Genomic DNA, 15,562 nt, shown 5'->3' on the forward strand with positions numbered 1-15,562 from the left:
GGCCTAGGCGCCGCAGTCCACCTACCCAGTAAGGCCAGGAATCGCGCGCCCCCCCGCCTCAGGCGACCCCGGCGTCGCTGACGGGCACGAGGGGCGGAGCCTGGCCTGCGTGCCGCGCTGATAGGACGGGGTCCCGCACGCAGGCGGCGCCGATTGGGCAGACGCTTCCCGCTCTCCGTCGGCCTCCTGAGGTGAGGTGCTGAGGCCTGAGACGCGGGGCGGGACGGCGACCGTAACGGTGGCTCCGTGGGCGCGACGCGGAGGCCTTCTCCAGCCGCAGGTTGAGCCGGGGGCCGTGGCGGGCCACTCTGATGGGCGGGGCTATGTGGAGAAGGACCGCGGCACCGGGCCGGCCTCTGGCGGCGGGGGCGGGGGCGGGGGGGGGCGGCCATCTCCCGACGGTTGAGGCGGAGCCGTTGTGAAAACGACTTGGTAGGCGTGGTGGCGGGATTGCGAGGCGGACCCCCGCCGGGCCGGCCTCGCGCAGACCGCGCAGTGGGCCGGGAGGAGCTGGGCGGGGCGGAGCTGGGCGGGGTCGGGTCCGCGTTGCGCCCCTCGAGGGACGCCGGTGGGGGCGTGCCGGCAGCCCAGGCGTGGGTGTGGCTGGTGTGGGCCGGGAGGATCCGGGCGGGGCCCCGCCGGGTCCGCGTGCCGCCTGTCGGGGGACGCCGGTGGGGGCGTGCTGGCCGCCGTTGGCGTGGGTGTGGCGGGGTGGTCCGCGCTCCCCGCTGGGGTGCGGGGCTGGGCTGGTAGAGCTTCCATCTGCGGGTGCCGTTTCCGCGCGCCGGCTAGCGGTGGCCAACGTGCTCCCCTCCCTGGCCTTCCGTGCCCCGTGCGGCCTTCTCCCTGAGCGCCGCCTGCCCTGCTCGGATAAAATGGGAGCGCGTGCTGGCCTCCATGGTAATACCATCACGGGGGTTTGATGACACAGTGGGGGTTAACGTTTCAGAAAGGTGGTGCTCGCTCCTCTCCCGTCCTTTAGGCCCCCCGGCCCGCCCACCCCGTCACCCCCACCCGGCCCCCCGCGCGCACCCGTCCTCCCGTTTCCCAGACCCCCGACCCTACCCCCAACCCCTGCCCTCCCGTCTACACCGTTCCCCACCCCGTATCCCCGGTCTCCGGCACCCCCCCCCCCCGGTCCTCCTCCCCCTTCCTCCGTCCTCCCTTGTCTCCATCCCGTCGCCCCCGCCCCCCGTTGCGCACCCCCCCCCCCCTTCCTCCCGTCCCTCGGGCGGGGTCGGCCTCCTCTTTGCATTTGTAAATGTGAGCCATCGGGCCGTGCTGGAGGGGACCTTGTGTTGATCCCGGGCTGCTAAGTGTCTGTTCAGCTTTGCGGGGAAAGTACACGCCCCTCCTGTTTGTCAAGTTGTCTGGTCGTTTCTCAAACCTCCGTCCTCATCCGCCTGCGTGTTCGCATCCATCACCTCACTGGTTCTGTCTTGCCCCTAAGTGGACCGAGGTTCAAAGCCTGCTTGGACACACAGCCCCACACTCTCTGTGAAAAGTGTTCTGTGCCGGGTTTCTTACGTCCTCTTGGTGTTCCCGTTCTGTTGCGTGGTACCTCGGAAGGATATTTTAGGAGGGGGTCACTCGTTCTGGCAGTTGAGTGTATCCCCTTTGTTTCCTTCTAGAGTCGGCCTTAATCACTCAGCTGCAAATGTCTGGCTTGTTTAATGAACGGTGCTCAGTTTTTGGCTCTCTTGAGGCCAGTAGGCATTCGGCCTTGCGACGGAGGGACAGGTCACCGGATTGTTTAGTTTTCGCCCTTTCAATCGACCTGCGTAGATCCTAATCAGTTTTCCTTGGCTGACATCTTGCAGGAAGGTAGTCTAGGAACTAAACCATCTTGTTAGCATTTTTGTGCCTCTTGGCCGTAAGTGATTTTTGCTGTATTTCACGTCTCAAGAGTACTTCGTAAAGTACGTTTTAGATTCAAATCCAAATTGCTTTATTTGGGGAGGCAGAAAAGCAATAAGGACGTAGGCATGCCTGCCCCCAAAGTTGCTGGCCCTAGGAAAAGAGTACAAATTGATGTCCCTAAAATATATTTTAAGTATTTAAACTTTTTAACCAAGTTTTCAAATGTTAAATAAAATGTTCTAGTCTTCAGTTTTACAGATATACCTTCATCGCAATAAAATAGACAAATATGTGTAAAGCTATTATTTTTATGATTGAATGTTGGCAAAATATCAAAGATTAACTGAATCTTTGGTGATGGACTGGTGAATTTTGGATAGGTAATGAAATATCGATCTATGTAAGTCAGAAGTTCTATATGCCATAATTTTTAATTTTGGATAAATCACCAATATGTTACAATCAAGACTTTTACTTTTGTGTTTTATGGACAGTATGATTTAAGGATTAAAACAATATGTAATTGCTTTCAAAATCTAATTTGAGAATATTGTCATAGGAACATGACAGTATAAAAATACTTTTCCTTAAAAAATTTTGAAATATTAAAATTCTCTTAAGATTAAGATAAAATACAAATTATTAATGAACATTAATCTTAAAATTCTTTTAATATGCTGAAATTATTTTTGAATAATTGAATCTTACTAAATTTTTTATAAACATAAACTCAGTCATTATTCTAGTGTTTACTTGCCCTCTGCTATGATAGAATCCATATTATGCTCATGCAATTTATGTCTAGATTTACATGTGTACAAATTAAAGAATACTATGAATCGCTTAGAACTACAAGATGTTCCTCAGTCACCATGCGCAGCTGTGCACGGAGTTGCTGGTACTTGTAGAGCCACAAGTTGAAATGCAAAGAAAAGCAAGAAAATGGGCATTTGGCACTGTTAAGGATCAGTTCTTCATTATGCAAGAATCAGCTGTATTCTTGTTCTGCTAACAGAAGGATTTGACAGTGAATTAATGTCTTTTCTCATACTTGAGCACTTAGGTTTCTCAAATTCTACCTCCATTCTAAAGCAGAAACAAAAGTGTCAGTGTCAGCACAACCTGCAACCTTCTCAGCATTGTTTTAGCCTCCCCCCCACGCCTTTAAACTTTTAAAATAGAAGATTCTAAGGTATATAAAATAAACAGAATAGTGTAATTAACTAAAGTCCCCTTCTTCCAAGGGCGTAGGCAAGGAAAGTGTTTCTCTGGGGCCTGAAGATGGTGAATTACAAGAATTAATGTGTTCCTGGCTCTAGGACTTGCTGGGCCAGTTCTGGATTCTGAATGAATAGAGATTCCTGTGTGCTCCTTAATAAAATTGTGTGTGTGTGTGTAAGAGAGAGACAGTGATGTACAAAAAGCTCCTATATTTATGCTTTATACTTTTTGTGTCTTAGATGCCTCTGTATTTCAAGGTCATTGGGATATTCTCCTGTATGTATTCCTTCTAGTAGTTTTTAAACACTTACTACATTGGATAGTTAATTCATCTAGACTTTATTTTTGTGAATGGTGGGAGATAGAGGTCTAATTTGTTTTCACGTGGTAAGTCAGTTTTCCTAATACCAGTTATCAACTAGTTTGCCTTTTCCCTCTGATTTATGAAGCTTTATGTATACATGAACTTACAATACATGCATGGGGTGTGCATTTGCATTCTGTTTTGTTTTATTGGTCCAGTTGTTTCCTATTCTTAACACTGTTGTTTTTTTGTTTGGTAATTGTGACTTTGTAATATGTTTTACTATCAAAAAAGATTATTCTTCCCTTCAATTTTATATTTTATCTTACTTAAAAATTTTTTAAATTCCAGTATAACTAATGTGCAGGGTTGCATTGGTTTCAGGCATAAAATATAGGGATTCAGCAATTCTCCATGTTACTCAGTGTTCACCACAATATGTGTACTCTTGATCCCCTTTACCTGTTTCTCCCATCCCACCACTCTCCTTCCCTCTGGGAACCACTAGTTTGTTCTCCATATTTAAGAGTCTGTTTTTTGTCTCTTTTTTCCTTTGTTTGTTTTGTTCCTTAAATTCCATATATGACTGAAATCATATGGTATTGGTCTTTCTCTGACTTACATCACTTAGCATTATACCCTCTAGATCCATCCATATTGTTGCAAGTGGCAAGATTTCTTTTTTTTTTTTTATGTCTGAGTAATATTCTACTACATACATATGTATGTACATATATACATACGCACGCATACGTACATGTGTATATATACCACATCTTCTGTATCTGTTCATCTATCCATGGTCACTTGGGCTTTTTCCATAATTTTCCTACTATAAATAATCCTGCGGTAAACATAGGAGTACATAGATCTTTTCGAATTAGTGTTTTCGTACTCTGGGTAATGACCCAGCATTGGAATTACTGGATCATATGGTAGTTCTATTTTTTCTTTCTTTCTTCCTTTCTTTTTTCTTAAGGGAGAGAGAGAGTGGGTGAATGGGGGAGAGGGATGGAGAGAGAGAGAAAGAGAAAAAAAGAATTGCAAATAGGCTCCATGCTCAGCGTGGAGCTTAACGTGGGGCCGAATCCCACAACCCTGGGATCATGACTTGAGCTGAAACCAAAAGTTGGGTATTCAACTGACTGAGCCATCCAGGCACCCTGATTTTTACTTTTTTGAGGAACTGTTTTCCACACTGGCTGCACCAGTTTGCATTCTGATCAACACTGCAGAAAGGTTCCTTTTTCTCCACATCCTTGCCAAAACTTGTCGTTTCTTGTGTTGTCGATTTTCACCATTCTGACAGGTGTAAGGTTATATCTCATGGTGGTTTTGATTTGCATTTCCCAAAGATGAATGATGTTGAGCATCTTTTCAATGTGTCTGTTGGCGACTTGTATGTCTTCTTTGGAGAAATGTCTATATTCATGTCTTCTGCTCATTTTTTGACTGGATTGTGTTTTTGATGTTGTATAAGTTCTTTATATATTTTGGATACTAACCCCTTATCAGATAATATCATTTGCAAATACCTTTCTCCCGTCCAGTAGGTTATCTTTTTGTTTTGTTGATTGTTTTCTTTGCTGTGCAGGCCTTTTATTTTCATGCGGTCCCAGTAGTTTATTTTTTATTTTGTTTTCCATGGCTTAGGAGACCTATCTGGAAAAATGTTGCTATGGCTAATTTCAGGGAAATTACTGCCTGTGCTCTTTTTAGTATTTTTATGGTTTCATATTTCACATTTAGATCTTTAATCCATTTTTGAATTTATATTTGCGTATGGTATAAGAAAGTGGTCCAGTTTCATTCTTTTGCATGTAGGTGTCCAGTTTTCCCAGAACCATTTGTTGAAGAGACGGTCTTTTTCACATTGCATATTCTTACCTCCTTTGTCAAAGACTAATTGACCATTTAATTGTAGGTTTATTTCTGGGCTTTTTTTTTTTAATTAATTTTTTTTTTTTTAGTGGGGAGACAGAGTACACACAAGCAGAGGAGGGGCAGAGAGAGAAGGAGAAAGAATTGCAAGCAGGCTCCATGCTCAGTGCAAAGCCGGACATGGGGCTTAATCTCACTACTGTGAGATCATGACCTGAGCCAAACAAAACCAATAGTGGGACATTCCACCAACTGAGCCACCCAGGCACCCCTATTTCTGGGTTTTCTGTTTTGTTCTATTGATCCATGTGTCTGTGTGCCAGTACCATACAATTTTGACTTCTCTTTTACAGCTTTGTAGTATGCCTTGAAATCTGGGATTGTGATACCTCCATTTTTCTTCTTTTTCAAGATTGATTTGGCTATTTGGGGTGTTTGTGGTTCAATCACATTTTAGGATTATTTTTTCTAGTTCTGTGAAGAGCGTTCTTGGTATTTTGACAGGGATTGTATTAAATCTGGAGACGACTTTGAATAGTAAGGACATTTTAATAATATTTGCTCTCCCTATCCTAGTATCATTCCATTTATTTGTGTCTGTCTTCAATTTCTTTCATCAGTGTTTTATAGTTTTCAGAGTACTGGTCTTTTACCTCCTTGTTTAAGTTTATTCCTAGGTGTTTATTATTTTTGGTGCAATTGTAAATGGAATTGTTTTCTAAATTTTTTTTTTCAACGTTTATTTATTTTTGGGACAGAGAGAGACAGAGCATGAACAGGGGAGGGGCAGAGAGAGAGGGAGACACAGAATCGGAAACAGGCTCCAGGCTCTGAGCCATCAGCCCAGAGCCTGACGCGGGGCTCAAACTCACGGACCGCGAGATCGTGACCTGGCTGAAGTCGGTCGCTTAACCGACTGCGCCACCCAGGCGCCCCTGGAATTGTTTTGTAAATTTCTCTCCCGCTACTTTGTTATTAGTGTGTAGAAATGCAACAGAATTCTGTATGTTGATTTTGTATCCTGCGACCTTACTGAATTCATTTATCAGTTCTAGTAGTTTTAGGTTGAGTCTTCAGAGTGTTCTATATATACTACCGTGTCATATGCAAATAATGAGAGTTTTACTTCTTCTTTGCCAATTTGAATGCCTTTTATTCTTTTTCTTGTCTGATTGCTGTGGCTAGGACTTCCAGTACTGTGTTGAATAAAAGTGGTGTGAGTGGACATCCTTGTCTTGTTCCTGACATTAAGGGAAAAGCTCTCAGTTTTTCACCATCGAGTATGAGGTTAGCTGTGCATTTTCCATGTAGGAGTCTTTATTATGTTGAGGTATGTTTCCTCTAAACCTCTTCCCTTTAATTTTGAATAGTATTTTTGCTGGCTGTAGAATTTGTGTTTGTAGTTTCTTCTTTCAGTACTTTGTAATTTCTTGTAGTGTCATTGTCTGGCTTTGGTATCAAGAGAATGCTAACTCATAATTGGAAGTGTACCTTCCTCTTCTGTTTTTGGGAAGAGGTTGAGAAGGATTGGTGTTAGTTCTTCTCTAAATGTTTGGTAGAATTTGCCAGTGAAGCCTCTTGCCCTGGACTTTCCTTTGTTGGGAGTTGTTTTGTTTTTGTTTTTTTCCCTCAATTTTTTTTTTTAACATTTTGTTTATTCTTGAGAGATAGAACATGAGTGGGGGATGGGCAGAGAGAGAGGGAGACACAGAATCCGAAACAGGCTCCAAGCTCTGAGCTGTCAGCACAGAGCCCAAAGAGGGGCTCAAACCCACAAACCACAAGATCATGACCTGAGCTGGAGTCTGACACTCAACTGACTGAGCCACCCAGGCCCCCCTGTTGGGAGGTTTTTACTTACGGATTCAGTCTCCTTACTAGTGATTGATCTGTTGAGATTTTGAATTTTTTCACAATTCAGTCTTGTATTTTTCTAGATTGTATGTTTCTTCTAGGTTTCATTTCTTCTAGGTTGTCCAATTTATTGACATGTAATTGTTAATGTGTCTTATGATTTTTTTATATTTCTGTGATATCAATTGTAATGTATCTTTCATTTATAATTTTATTTGAGTCCTCTTTTTTTCCCCTTGGGAACTCTAGCTAAAGGTTTGTCTATTATGTTTATCTTTTCAAAAATCCAGCTCTTATTTTCATTGATCTATTGTGTTTTAAGTCTCTGTGTCCTTCATTTCCACGCTGATCTTTGTTATTTCTTTCCTTCTACTATCTTTGGGCTTAGTTTTTTCTCCTTTTTCTAGTTCTTTGAGGTGTAAGTTTAAGTTGTTTATTTAAGATCTTTTTTTCTTTTACTGTAAGTGTTTTTCAGTGTAACCTTATCTTTTAAAACTGTTTTTGCAAACATTTTTAAAAATGGGGCACCTGGGTGGCTCAGTCGATTCTTGATTTTGACTCGGGTCATGATACCAGGGTTGTGGGATTGAGCCCCAGGTCAGGCTTAGAGCCTACTTGAGATTCTCTCTCTCCCTCTCGCTGCCCTCTCCCTCATCTCAAAATAAAGAAATATTTTTAATAATTGTTTTTGCTGTGTTCCATAATTTTTGTTTTGTTGTTTTTTCATTTCATTTGTCTCAAGGTATTTTTTTTTTAATTTCTCCTTTGATTTTGTTGGCTGTTCAGAAACATGTTCAGAAGCATCTCCACATAATTGTGGGTTTGTTTGTTTTTTTTTGGTTTTCTTCTCATAATTGACTTTTTTAAATGTTTATTTTTCAGAGAGCGAGAGAGAGAGAGACAGGGAGAGACAGAGCATGAGTGGGGAGAGGCAGAGACAGAGGGAGACACAGAATCCAAAGCAGGCTCCAGGCTCCAGGCTCCAAGCTGTTAGCACAGAGCCTGACGCGGGGCTTGAACCCACGAACCACAAGATCCTGACCTAAGTTGAAGTCGGATGCTCAACTGACTGAGCCACCCAGGCGCCCCTCTTGTAATTGATTTTTAGTTTCATATCATTGTGGTTGGAAAATATGCTTGATATGATTTACATTTTTAAAAATTTCCTAAGACTTGTTTTGTGGCCTAACATATGACTTATGCTGGAGAATGTTCCATGTGCACTTGAGAAGAATGTGTATCCTGCTGCTGTTGGAAGAAATATTCTGTATGAATCTGTTAGGTCCATCTGGTCTAATGTGTAGGTTAAGTCTGATCTTTAGACACTTTAAAAATTTTTTCTTTTTTGAGAGAGTGTGAATGAATGGGGGAAGGGCCGAGAGAGAGGGGTTCAGAGGATCTGAAGTGGGCTCTTCGCTGATAGCAGCTAGCCCAACGTGGGGGGCTCGAACCCACAAATTGCGAGATCACAATCTGAGCTGAAGTCAGATGCTCAACTGACTGAGCCACCCAGACGCCTCCTAGGCACTTTAAAGAAGATTCTGTTCTAAGCCTTCTGGCTTTCATGGTTTCTGTTGTTCGGCTATCAGTCTTATCAGGCTACTTAAAAGTAAGCTGTCTTTTTTTAGTCTCTGGCAGCTTTTAATGTTTTTGTATTTGATGGTTAGCAGTCTTCTGTGGTACACTTGGGTATAGTTTTTCTTTTTCCTTCTGGGGTTCATAGGGCTTTTTGAATCAATAGTGATGTCTTTTATTGGTTTCGGGAAATTCTCAGTCATCATTTTTTAGCTATTGCCTCTGCCCCATTCACTATCTCCCAGGGATTTCATTTACAGATACATAGGGCTTTATTATTTACCCTCTGTGTTGTTCTGTCTTCTAGTCTCCCTCCCCATATTTTTGTGTATCTTTGTTTCTTTGTAGATATTTTTTTCTGATATGGCTCCCATTTCTGTAATTTTCATTCATCTATGTGTTTCTATTTTGTTCTAAATAATTTTGTTATTGACTATTTTTTTGTTTCTAGAATTATGTGGTTCTTGTTCACATTTTCTGTGGCCTTCCTTACTCCCCACCCCAGTTTCTAGTTCTCTGCCAAAGTTCCCAGTCTTTTTAAATAATCCTTATGTACACAGTACTTATAGTTACTGTAAAGTGTTTAATAACTTTACCATCTGGAGGCCCTGTGACCCTGTTACTTTAGGCTACTACTGTTTGTCACTTTTCAGTAGATTGGCCCAAGTCTATGAATTTCACTTTAAATATTGCTTTGGTTGCGTCTTACAGTTTTTTGTATATACACATTTTCTCATTCACTAAATATTTATTCATTTCTCTGTTTTTATATCATGAGGACTATTCACATGCACATATTTTAGTTTCTAAATAGATGGGAAGTTTAAAGCTATCTTTGTAGCAGATGTCTAAATTTATTGTATTATGAAAACATGTTGTTGTTTTTGCTCTTGTGACTTAAGATTTTTTCTTTTATTATTCAGAAATACCCTCACAATGTTTATAGATGTACTTTTCAAAATTTGTCTTCTTTGGGATTCAGTGGACTCCTTAAATTCATGGATGTGTATGTTTATTTTGGGGAAATTCTTGCCTGTTATTCTGTTACCACCCTCACTGTCTTTTTAAGATAATTTTTGGCATTCTTATTGAATAGATACTGGAATATCTACATCTCTCCTTCATATGTTATGCCCAGAATTCGTGATCCCCAAAGACCACTAGGGAGCCGAGTCCGATGCAAAAGCAAAGAGCCTTTATTCGAGCTAGCTCGAGCTCAATCCCCTACCTGCACCGAGGCAGCGGTGAGATACCAGGGAAAGAGAGCGAGTTTCAAAAGGACAAAGGTTTTATTGGGGCCTGGGGGCAGTTGGTGAGGTAATGGCTATGGCCTCAGCCGATTGGCTGGGGAAGGGTCCTGGGGAAGGGTCGAGTCCTGTTAGGCAGGTGAGGGGGGGGGGGTTACTCAAGGGGAGGAGGTGTGGTCAAGGTGAAGGACACAGAACAAGATGGAGTCGGCTGGCGTAGGCCCGCCCTTTCACATATATCAACTTTTTCTTGTATACATTTTATCATTTCATTTCCTTGTGATATTCTGGATCATATTACCCAAGGAATAGTCCCTTATACAGAGAGCCACCCCCCTAAGCTTTAGGCTTATGATAATAGTGGCAGTAATGGATACTTAAGCGTCTCTAGCCAGTGCTGTTCCTCATTAACCCCCATTTGGTTGTTGACCTTCAGTACTTATTTTTTACTCCTGTGTTTGAGATAATATTTTTCATGTCTTTCCCCCACTATTTTCTATATATGAAGCAAGTTTGTGGGGGGGGTGGACTAAAATCTTGTAAGTGTATAGTAAAACTTTCTCTAACAGGACCAACCTAAATTTCTATCTTCTGTGATGGCCTGGGGAGAATTAAAGAGTTAAGCCAAATAGAAAATCGATAAACCCCTTCTTCGGAATTGGGGACGCAAACAGTGAATCCCTGCATTTCCAATATTTTCTGGGCCATATCTCTCTGAGTTAGGCAGAGTGACAAAATGACTTCCAGCTACTTAGAGATCTTGGAATCCTTGCTGGTGTATTGGAATTCCCAGCTAGCCACAGACCTAGAATTGCCCCTTTAGTATACAATAGAGGCCAGAGCAGACAAGCACAACCAGGGGGGACAAAATCACAGCTGGCCCCTGAACAGGTTTGGATGGAGCCAGCTAGACTTCCCACCTGCTTAACTATCGAGGCTGGCCTTGGTCATTTTTGTCCCCTCACTATAACCCCACCCACATTTTACATCTCCCATGTTTTGGATTCCACTTACCTATATTTTGGCAAGAATTTATTGTACTTTTAAAAAGTCACGTAAGCATAAATTACAAGTAAAGCCTGCCTCTGACAAATAGCAAGTTACATTTCTGTGGAATTCGCTTCTCTTCCTCGCCAGTAAGCTAACTTTCCAACTGTCCTGAAATGGTACAGGTATCTCTCTCTCTCTCTCCCTCTCCCTCCACCTCTCTCCCTTTCTCGTTCTCTCCCCCCTACCTCTCTCCTTCTCTATCTCCCCCTACCACACACACAAATACACACAAACATGTGTGCAAATATGTGTATACTCACACCTAGAGATATTATCATACATAAGACGGTGTTTCTTTTTTTTACATAAATGCCATTACACAGTATGTATCATTTGGCAACATTGTTTTTTAATTTAACTTGACTGCAGATATCTAAAATTCTGGTTCATCTGTTACGTTTACAAAATTGATTATCATATACCACATTTTATTTATTCATTCTTCACTCTCCCTCCCATTCCCAACGCCTATCTGGGTACTTTTGAATTGTTGCCACTTACCACAGTGCTGCAAAAGCATCATTAGACTTGGCTCCTAATAAACATGGAGCGAATGTTTCTCTGAGGATCAGATATTTCCCCCTAGAGTTAATTTGAAATTATAAGAGATTTTTTACTCATGCCTTTTCCGTGCCTGATATGTGTGCCCTTGTTGGCGCTTACATTTCTCTACTAGCGTGTGCAAGAAAGTAGACTGTGACGAATGCCACTCGTTCTCTTAGGAATACATGGTCCTGTATTCACCTTGGATTAATTAATTGCCTCTCTATGGTGGATTTCCTGGTGTTTCTGTTACAGAGCTCTTTAAGTACAGATTATTTTTAAATTGTTCCACTTATAATGTCTAGGAAAGATGGTATTTCTTTTCCTTTATAGAGCTAACATCTAAATTACATTTGAAAATGTTAGATGCTTTTGTGAATCAATCAGGGTAACCCAATTCATTCCTGTTTTCCATTCTTCTTTGAAGGGACAATGTTCTTAGGTTTTCTTTTCCGCATTCCCTTCATTCTGTATTTGTCTATTCTCTTATATCCTGTTCTTTGGTAACGTACTGGGATATTCCCCCCTTCTTATAAGAGTATTAGGTTACTAGACTGAATTTCATTTACACATTAATTAAAGATTCGTTTTCCTCTTGTTCCCAAAGTTGAAACACATACAGCAGGAATTGCTCATGAAAGTCCAGGTTTGTATTCTTTCACTAACTAGTTTTGTGACCTTTCGGCAAGACTTTGGACATTTATTTAAGTAATCTACAAAAAGAGAAGGCTTGAATAAATGATCTTCAGGCTTTCTTCCAGAAACTTCTTTAGTCAAATTCAAATGTGTAATTTCATGTTTAAATGGTGAGGAACTTGAAGAAATTATTTGCCTTTGGTATAAGCTTATTTATGTGTGTTAAGATTTTTGAACTGTAAATAAACATATATAGAATAGATTATAAGGTATTGAAAGCATATATTTTGTTTTATAGGTGTTTGTTTTGTCTTGCTGTTTTAAAATTACATCAAAATGCCAATAAGACCAGATCTCCAGGTATGTGGTCCTAAACCAAAAGGAAATATTTTAATTCCTAAAATCATTTTGGTTTATTTACAAGTGTTAAGTGCTATATTTTTAGGAAAGACAAAGCCTACTTCTTTTTATGAAATGGTCAAGAGTACAATAGTTTAACATTTTTTAACTAAAATTTTTTTTTAATATTATTTACTTTTGAGAGAGAGGGAGAGCAAGCGCAAGCTGGGGAGGGGCAGAGAGAGGGAAGGAGGCACAGAATCTGAAGCAGGCTCCAGGCTCGGAGCTGTCAGTCAGCATACAGCCCAACGAAGGGCTTTAACCCATATGAACTGTGAGATCATGACCTGAGCTGAAGTTGGATGCTTAACTGATTGAGCCACCCGGGTGCCCCTCCAGAGTAGAATAATTTAAATGAAATGCTATTCTTTCATTTTTTTTGATAAATTTGTTTTCAAAACCTATTATAACTTGTGAGGTATGAAAGATGCTGGTTATTTACATATACCTTTTACATTGACAAGAATTACACAGTGATGCATATATAGCCAGTGCCTGGGTATTTTTATGTTAGGATTTAGAATTGTAAGATACTATCATTTAGGTAAAAAGTTTTAATATATGTATTTAATGTGTATGTAGTTTACCACCAAATCTGAGGTTTAGATTGTAGTATAAAAATTCCTTATTAGTGGTTTATGCTTTAGTAGTAAGGATGGTGGATTCTGTAAAAGTTAAAAAGTGCACAGGATACTAAGTGAATTCTTAAATTGTATTGACTTGTGGTTTCCAAACAGTGCTTTTGTCTGTCTTTAAGCATTTTTAAAAAACTAAACCTCATTAAGAAATTTACACTCGGATGTGTTAGGGTTTTCTCCATGGTGTTAAGTATTAGTTACTATATAGTTTATTTCACTTCTTTTATTAATAGGGTCTTTGTTTTAAACTTAAATTTTTTTTAATGTTTATTTTTGACAGAGAGACAGAGCATGAGTGGGGGAGGGACAGAGAGAGAGAGGGAGACACAGAATCTGAAACAGGCTCCAGGCTCCGAGCTGTCAGCACAGAGCCCAATGCGGGACTTAAACTCACAGACCGCGAGATCATGACCTGAGAGCCGAAGTCGGACGCTCAACTGACTGAGCCACCCGGGCGCATCCTAAACTTTTTTTAATGTTTATTTTTTGAGGGGGGGGGGTAGGAGAGAGAGAGAAAGAGGGAGAGTGAGTGTGTGAGCGGGGGAGGGGCAGAGAGAGAGGGAGACACAGAATCCCAAGCAGGCTCCAGACTCCCAAGCTGTCAGCACAGAGCCCGACATGGAGCTCAGACTCATAAACTGTGAGATCATGACCTGAACTGAAGTCCGACTCTTAACTGACTGAGCCACCCAGGTGCCCTGGGTCTTTTTTTTTTTTTTTTTTTTTAATTCATCGTACTGATGACTTTAAAGGATGTGAAATGGAAAATTATTAGAATATATATATTTTATATAGAATCTTGGCTATTATCAAAGAAACTTGATCTCTGTTACTTCAAACTTAATAGTGTACAGGTGTTTTTTTTAATAAAGTGAATTGACATAAGATCTGTTGAGAATTTTCATGTGAAGACTAGACTGCATAAGGTGATAATTTTGGTTTTGATTCAATATATGTGCCATTAACTATATTTCTCTAGCAGTTGGAAAAATGCATTGATGATGCTTTAAGAAAAAATGATTTCAAACCTTTAAAAACACTTTTACAAATTGGTGTTTGTGAAGATGTAAAGATTAAATGCAGCAAGCAATTTTTACACAAGTTGGATGACCTTGTATGCAGGGTAAGTACTCCTTTTCTTTGAATGATTATTGAAATTATTAGATAGCACTCTACTTTCTAGGAAGAAATATTCCATTGGAAAAAATGAATAAAAAGGCTTTGGCAAATTCGGTTATAGTTATATAAATAAGTGCTCATTTTTTTAAATATTTATTATTGAGAGAGAGAGAGAGAGAGAGCATGCATGGGCAGGAGAGGGGCAGAGAGAGGGGGAGACACAGAATCCGAAGCAGGTTCCAGGCTCTGAGCTGTCAGCACAGAGCCCGATGTGGGGCTTGAACTCATGATCCACGAGATCATGACTTGAGTCAAAGTCAGACACTTAACCGACTGAGCCACCCAGGTGCCCCAGTAAGTGCTCATTAAAAACCAAAAAAAGCCTGAGGAATCCCAAGTAACATATCGGTCTGCTGTTTTCTAAATACAACATACACAAAGCTATGTTTACATAGTGATCCCATAATTATTAACTGTTACCTAAACTGGGGAAAAATAGTCTACCTGTTTGAAGTTTGAGCAACTTTTTAAAAAGCCATCAGCATATTCTTCATGTTATGGGCCAGAGCTTGGTGTTTTCAAAAATAAAACAAATAAAACAAAAATTATCTACAACCTTGGACTTGATTTATCATATGTAAGGTATTTTTATACATGAGAAAAAGTGAGTATTGACAGTCTCCCCCAGTAGGAGATTTGTTATCATGAATCTAAAAATTGAGTAAAAATTTCTTTTATCCTTTAGTTACATACATAGAGCTTTGTAGAATGGAAGGTAACTGATGCATTGCATCATAGTCTAAAGTTGCAGGAATTTATACAAATCTGCATTTTTATACTGAGTTTGTCACTCATTGGCTGGGTGGCTTTAGGCCACCCTAGTGCTCTCCTAAACCACACTTTTGTACTTTGCAATATGGACATTAGGATAATGGCAAACTTACAGGATTTGTGAGGATTATAAAGCTCCTAGCACAATGCCAATTCTGTACTGTTTTGTGTTTACAGATGTTTACATGTATCCTTTTGTTTCAGGAGCTTAATAAAAAGGACATCCAAACTGTTTCAACCATTTTTGTTTCTTTTGGAAGATGTGGTAAAAATATCAGTATATTGGGGCAAGCCGGACTTTTAACTATGATAAAACAAGGACTAGTCCAGAAGATAAGTACAAAATGTGTGATGTTGATGTGAGGGAGTATGATTAAAGGTGTGTCGTTTAATAAAATTAACAG

At 40.7% G+C, this 15,562-nt stretch overlaps 1 long non-coding RNA gene across 1 annotated transcript; it reads left to right on the plus strand.

Annotated features, from left to right (window-relative positions):
- The first annotated feature begins 620 nt into the window (after positions 1-620).
- LOC128311078 (uncharacterized) lies at positions 621-14,327 on the plus strand. The gene is made up of 3 exons (XR_008289016.1): positions 621-900; positions 12,470-12,531; positions 14,191-14,327. It is a non-coding gene; the product is annotated as an uncharacterized LOC128311078 (long non-coding RNA).
- Positions 14,328-15,562: the final 1,235 nt, after the last annotated feature.

This window comes from Acinonyx jubatus, chromosome A3 (genome assembly GCF_027475565.1).
Source record: "Acinonyx jubatus isolate Ajub_Pintada_27869175 chromosome A3, VMU_Ajub_asm_v1.0, whole genome shotgun sequence".
NCBI classification, from domain to species: Eukaryota; Metazoa; Chordata; class Mammalia; order Carnivora; family Felidae; genus Acinonyx; species Acinonyx jubatus.